Below are 7,138 nucleotides of genomic sequence, written 5' to 3'. Positions count from 1 at the left end.
GGTCTCAGGGGATCAACAGGGTGGATCAAGCAGCTATGGCTGCTCCTCAGTCCTACCTTAAGAGGCCCCACGTCTCAGTGTCCCAGTAATCGCTGCAAGCACCTCTGAGAGAAAGCCACCCTTGAGTTCCAACCGATGCCAGACAGTCCAGTTTCTCCCCGTATGAGTCTGGGTCCCCAGAGACTCACCCTGAACTGGAGTTCAGAGATTTCGGGAGCTTGTGTCTCCCTCCCAATTGAAAAAGATAGCTGCGTCCTCAGTTGCCAGCCCTTTCCATGTGCACCTCCGTACCTCTGCACTTTACTTCCACACCTCCTCTGAGTCTCAGTGTGCTTTTCTCTTTCCTTCTAGTTGTAGAATTTCAATTCGGCCAGCCTTTCTGTGGTTCTAGATGATGTCCGTTTTGTCTTTTAGTTGTATTTTTGAAGTGGTTGTGCGAAATAGCAATTTCCGGTGTTTACCTATGCCGCCATCTTGGTTTCTCTCTCTGAATCTTTTGTTCTTAGATAGGTCTCTTGTAGACAACATATACATGGGTCATATTTTCTTATCCACTCTGTTACCCTGTGTCTTTTGATTGGAGCATTTACATTTAAGGTTATTATTGATAGGTACTTATTTATTGCCATTTTTTTCTTTATGCCTATGTTCTTCTCTGTATGTATTTCTTTTTTTTCTTAAAGCAGTCCCTTAACATTTATTACAATGGTAGTTTAATGGTAATGAACTCCTTTAGTCTTTTTTTGGGCTAAGAAACTTTTTATGTTGCCTTTAATTTTAAGCAATAGCCTCACTGGATAGAGTAATCTTGGTTTCATGACCTTGCTTTTCATTACTTTAAATACTTCATGCCAATCCCTTCTGGCCTGAAGTGGTTCTGGTAAAAAATCAGCTGCCAGCCTTCTGGGAGCTCCCTTGTATGTAACTAACTATCTCTCTCTTGCTGCCTTTAAGATTCTTTCTTTGTCTTTAAACTTTGCCATTTAAATTATGATGTGTCTTGGTGTGTGTCTCTTTGTGTTCATCTTGATTTGGGATCTCTGTGAATCCTGAACTTGTGTGACATTTTCCTTCACTATTTTAGGCAAGTTTTCTACCATTATTTTTTCAAACAGGTTCTCTATCCTTTGCTCAATTTCTTCTCTTTCTGACACCCTATGATGTGGATGTTATGTTTCATGTTGTCCCAAAGTTCGCTTAAACTATCCTCATTTGTTTTAATTCTTTTTTTCCTGCACTAATTGTTTTTTCTCTACCTTGCTTCCAAATCACTGATTTTATCCTCTGCTTCATCCAACCTACTTTTAAATTCCTTCCAGGGTAGTCTTGATGTCAGATATGGTATTCTTCATTTTCAACTGGTTGTTATATATGGTTTTTATGTGTGTTTTTTCATACAGTTGATGTTCCCACTAAGTTCCTACAAGTTCCTTGCAGTTCTCACTATTTTCCTTGAACATCCTTTAAACCATTACTTTGAGCTTTAAACAGTTAACTGCCACATGTCCAAAATGGAAACCATCCCCATTTCTTCCATATGCGCTGGAATATTTACAAATTTAAGTTACCATAATTTTCTTTTACAAACCCAGAGATGTCACCAACAAGTCTTATTTTAAAATTGGGTGACCAGAGTTGACATGCAAGGTTTTTGGCTATTTACACCTTGGCGTGTGGGGGAGGTCCTTTGATTGTGTCTGCTTATGGTGTACAAAGGGCTATATCTGATAAATTTCTTACCTCTATTTTATTTAAATATTTTTCTGGAAATTCTTCCTGTTCTTTCATTTGGGACTTGTTTCTTTACATCCCCATTTTAGCTGTCTCTTTGTGTTTGTTTCTATGTATTAGATACAAATGCTAAGACTCCCAGACTTTGTGGTTGGCCTAATGTAGTAGGTGTGCTCTGGTCTCAGTGGTGCAGTCTCCTTGATATCCTGAGCTGGGTGCTCTAGAAATGTCCCTTGTGGGTTATGTGGGCCCTCCTGTTGTAATTGCATCTTGATTGCTGTTGACTCATTCATGGGTTGGATTGGCCCTCAGGCTGGCTGACTGTGAGGCTCCACCACAATCACATTGTGCCAACTGTTTTACAGGTGATGATAGAATGAAACAAAAGAAAACAAAAACATCATCAACAACAAAAATAAAAACAAAAATAATAAGAAAAAATGAACAAAAGAATAATAAAACAGAAGAAAAAATATTAAGTAAAAAAGAGGAAAAAAGAATTTTAAAGAAACACAAGGAAAAAAGAGAAAATAAAGAATTAGGAAAAGGAAATGAAAAAAAGAATAAGGAAAGAAAAATGCAATTAGGAAAGGAAATAGATATGAGGTAAAAGAGAGAAGAAAAAAGAAAAACAAACAAAAATAGAAAAGAAAAATAGAGGAAATAATAAAAAAGAAAAGGTGGAGTTTGCCTCAGCAGGGTTCAGTGCCTGCTGCGACCTCCCCTGGATATGCTGTTGTGAAGCTTGTTTGGTCCTGCTCCGAGGTTGTCCAAAGCTGGCCACGTGGTGTGCTGGTTCTGGTCCTCCAGGGAGGTTCTCTGGTGCAAGCCAATGTCAGATGGTGCCCACGTGGCCCTGGCCCCTGGAGACGTGTCCGAAGCAGTCTCGAGGTGGCTCCTGCCAGTCTGTGGCTAAAAGTCTCCATTTCAGATAGTCTACATTTGGTAACTTAGGGTGATGGTTCCCCAATTTAGTTGTAATTTCCAGTTTGGTTCTGGGAGGCATTGCAAACATGATCCACCTACTCAGCCTCCATCTTCCAATCTTTCTCCTGAAAGAAGCCTTTCAAACCTGCATAAGTGTAAATGCAGCTCCTTTGGCCTGAAACAGCCCAATTCTATCTCCTGTCACTGCCCTTCTTCTGAGTAATTCATTCTGGTTCTTTAGCACTCAGGAAAAAAGCATCTCATTTTTTTTTTCACTCAGAAGAGAGCTTCTCCTCAGATTTATGTTAACCTGTTTCCTCCCACCAGTCAGTGAGCTCCTCAAAGCAGGGGTCATCAAGGCCCCACAGGATGGTGGGCACTTGCTTATCTATAGTTGTTCATAGAAAAAGAGATTTGCAAGATGACGGGAAGAGAAACCAACTTCCACCTGCAAAGCAGAGATTGAAAGGAATTACTCTGGAATTTTAGGTCAGTAGCAAGCTACTGATTACCTGAAGCTTTTGGTCTAATTATCCAGAAAATGATATTGGCAATAGAAACCTGGTCTGTTCCAACCTTCTTTGGTGCCAGATTCCCCAAATCCTTGTGATCCTTGTCATCTGCTCTTGGAAACCCATCTACTCCAGTGTGGGAAGGAATGACGGATATCCCTCCCCAGTGGGTCACGACCATATCCAGTCCACCCTCATGAGACTAATTGATGGGTACACTCAACAGGGCAATCTCCCACCATCCAGGGCTTCATCTGCACACAGCTGGAAACTGAGTTGGAGGTTTGGTTTTCTTCCCTTTTTGACTTCAGGTTCCCAAGGAAACTTTTGTCTTAGAAAAGCTCTGACAGAGACAAGAGCACAGCTGGCTCTCCTTTGCCAGCACATCATGAATTAGTCACCCTCAGAACAGTTTTAAACAAAATGATCAGCACTTCTTTCCTTCCGTCCCACAGCGTGTGGCAGTAATTGACTTTACTGAAAAGGGTTGGTGCAGCAATTCTGGGACACAAGTATCTGTTGCTTGTCCCTGAACTCTTGTTACTTTATAGAGACTCAAATTTCTATTCCTTTTTTAGAAAGAAGAAGAAGAAGAAAACAGCAATAGAGAATTGGTCAGTGCTGTCCAGAAACATGACTTGCTTTCCAAGCCCATAGCTAGCAATTATGCTGGATGGCCTTGGACTGAGTTCTGGCACGGCATACTCCTAAATTGAAAGCCTGCATCCCAAGCTGGAGTGAAGTCAAGAGCTTTGACCCTGGTTTTCAGGACAGAGAAGCTGAGCTCTGTTCTTGCTCCCCAAAGTCTTCTACTTCTAAGAAAGAAACAGAGGGGGCAGCTGGAGGGGGCAGTCAACTCTGGGAGATGCCCTACTGCAGGGAGAGGACAAGCACCCAGATGGTGTGGTGAACATGAATGTGAGCTTTGGAACAAGACACGGTCATGGTCTTACAAGTCTAATGTGATAACTTCTAGAAGGAAATAGGGGTTTTGTAGAGCAGAGAAATGAAGTTGTGTGATCTTGGGCACGTCTTAAAGTCCTCCCAGCCCTCAGCTGCTTCATAGTTCTGATTTGCATTTCCCTAATGGCCAGTGAGGTTGAACATCTTTTCATACAGCTATTGGCTGTTCGTATGTCTTCTTGGGAGAGGCATCTATTAAGGTCCTCTGCCCATTTTTTAATTTGGGTTGTTTGTTGGTGTTGAATTTTGTGAGTTGTTTCTATATTTTGGAAATTAAACCTTTGTTGGAGCAATAGTTTGCAAATATCATCTCCCATTTGGTCAGCTGCCTCTTTGTTTTCTTGTGGATTTCCTTCACTGTGCAGAGCTTTTTTGTTTGTTATTGTTCCATTTATTTATTTTTGCCTTTACTACCCTTGCCTTTTGGAGTCAAGTTCATAAAATGTTTTTTATGACCGAGATTCATAAGTTTACCTATTCTCTCATCTATATAATTTATTGCTTTGGGTCTTATATTTATGTCTTTGATCCATTTTGAGTTAATTTTTGTACATGGAGACAAACTATAATCCAGTTTCATTTTTTGCAAGTGGTTTTCCAATTTTCCCTGCACCATTTATTAAAGAGGCTTTCTTTCCTCCATTGTGTGTTTCTGGCTCATTTGTCAAAAGTTATCTGCCCATGTACATGTCATTTTATATCTGGGCTTGCAATTATGTTCCATTGATCTGTGTGTCTGTTTTTGATGGTTGTTTCAATTTCCTCACTGCTGATCAGTCTATTTAGATTTTCCAGTTCTTCATGGTTTAGTCTAGGAAGGTTATATATTTCTAGGACCTTACCATTTCTTCTAGGTTATTGAATTTGGTGGCATATAGTCTTTCATAATATTCCAGTATGATCCTTTGTCTGTGATGTCAGTGGTGAATTCTCTCTTATTTCTGATTTTGTTTATATGGGTCTTTTCTCTCTTTTCTTTAGTGAGTCTAGCCAGGTGTTTGTCAATTTCATTAGTCTTTTCAAAGAACCAGCTCCTTGTTATATTAATTTTTTGTACAGTCTTTGTAATGAGTTTAAAAAAACTTCTTGTATAAGCCTGTTGGTCAGTGGATGGATTTTTTCATCAGGATCTTCACTGTGTGGCAGTTCCTAAAGTAGAACCCCAGGACTCAGCGAAATTTAATAATTATTGACTGAACTACTCTGCCACAGGAACATAGTTCAGAATAAGAAGGCGAAAAGGAGAAAGCACAGAGGAGAAATGAGATAGGCACACGGGGGGAAATCAGGACTCTCCCTACCAAAAGGAAAATGTTTTAATATACTAGTAATTTTCTTCGATGCTGAAAAACATGAAAATTTTAGATGGCAAAATTCTCAGGGTGCTCCAAGATGTTAAAAAGAGCAGAGCCGTCTTCTGTCTTATATTAGTCAGGAAGGCCCCTTTATCAGGTAGCAATGCCACGCAAGCATGTGGCCCTCAAGGCCGCAATGGCAGGGGGAGAGAGCATGGAAATGTTATACTTCCACTTAATAGCCTCACTCTAGACATCACACATCACTTCCATTTACCTTCGAGTAAAAAACTCACCGGTTCCCAACCAGCCACAAAGGAGGCTGGCAAAGTGGCCATCTTGTGTGTTCAGAGGATAAAAGGTTTCGGTGAACATGCAGCACTGTTGCTGCCACACCTCTGCGCAGGCTCCACGTGGGCACATGGGGTACAGCCACACCTCTGCGCAGGCTCCACGTGGACACATGGGGTACAGCCACACCTCTGCGCAGGCTCCACGTGGACACATGGGGTACAGCCACACCTCTGCGCAGGCTCCACGTGGACACATGGGGTACAGCCACACCTCTGCGCAGGCTCCACGTGGACACATGGGGTACAGCCACACCTCTGCGCAGGCTCCACGTGGACACATGGGGTACAGCCACACCTCTGCGCAGGCTCCACGTGGACACATGGGGTACAGCCACACCTCTGCGCAGGCTCCACGTGGACACATGGGGTACAGCCACACCTCTGCGCAGGCTCCACGTGGACACATGGGGTACAGCCACACCTCTGCGCAGGCTCCACGTGGACACATGGGGTACAGCCACACCTCTGCGCAGGCTCCACGTGGACACATGGGGTACAGCCACACCTCTGCGCAGGCTCCACGTGGACACATGGGGTACAGCCACACCTCTGCGCAGGCTCCACGTGGACACATGGGGTACAGCCACACCTCTGCGCAGGCTCCACGTGGACACATGGGGTACAGCCACACCTCTGCGCAGGCTCCACGTGGGCACATGGGCTACAGCCACACCTCTGCACAGGCTCCACGTGGACACCACAAGGTACAGGAGTGGGCATCTGACTCCCCAGGAGCCAGTGACTCACCTGGACAGAAGTGACCATCATGGCTTCCCTGCTGGCAGGGGATGGAGACACCCAGAGAAGGCAGCACCTCCCTCAGTGGCCAGCGGGGGGAGGGTGGGGAGGCTTTCCACACTGCCCACCTGACAGCATCGCTGGCGGTGTGACATTTGGGTCTCTCATTCAGAGTTCACTCCATAGTGCTCCACCTGAGTTAAAGGTCCTTCCTCCTTCGCCTCTGGCTCCTCCTCCCTCTAAACCTAACAGGGAAAAGTAGAACCAGACCAGAGCAGGGGCAGGAGAGACACGCAAACCCCGCCCAGGGGTAGGCTGCAGAGTCGCAGGCGTGGGTCAGGGGACAGGTTTCACCTGGGTTAGAGATTAAAGATTTGAATTTGGATTGGACTAAACTCTTTAAATGTTTATTTTTAAACTACAGTCCCAGTGCATGAAATCCATGCATAGGTAGGGTCCCTAGCGGCTGCCAGCTGCTGGTTGGGGCCTCCCTTCATTCCTTCACCCCCTGGTCAGCGCACATCATAGTGAGTGAGTGATCAAACTCCCAGTCAGTCGAACTCCCGAGGGGACACTTTGCATTATACACACACACACACACACACACTAGAGGCCTGGT

General features: G+C 44.0%; 1 long non-coding RNA gene across 1 annotated transcript in view; it reads right to left on the bottom strand.

The window, feature by feature from the left end:
- Positions 1-311: 311 nt before the first annotated feature.
- LOC106724726 overlaps positions 312-7,138 on the bottom strand; it is a 9,839-nt gene continuing 3,012 nt past the window's right edge. The window contains exons 2-3 of the long non-coding RNA XR_001360563.1: positions 7,025-7,027; positions 312-323 (exon numbers count right to left, since the gene is read on the bottom strand). This is a non-coding gene — a long non-coding RNA (uncharacterized LOC106724726). The remainder of the gene's footprint in view (positions 324-7,024; positions 7,028-7,138) is intronic.

Source organism: Myotis brandtii, unplaced genomic scaffold, assembly GCF_000412655.1.
Source record: "Myotis brandtii unplaced genomic scaffold, ASM41265v1 scaffold1213, whole genome shotgun sequence".
In the NCBI taxonomy this organism is placed as follows: domain Eukaryota; kingdom Metazoa; phylum Chordata; class Mammalia; order Chiroptera; family Vespertilionidae; genus Myotis; species Myotis brandtii.
The sequence above is the reverse complement of the archived record's forward strand: the minus strand, read 5'-3'. Positions and strand labels throughout refer to the sequence as shown.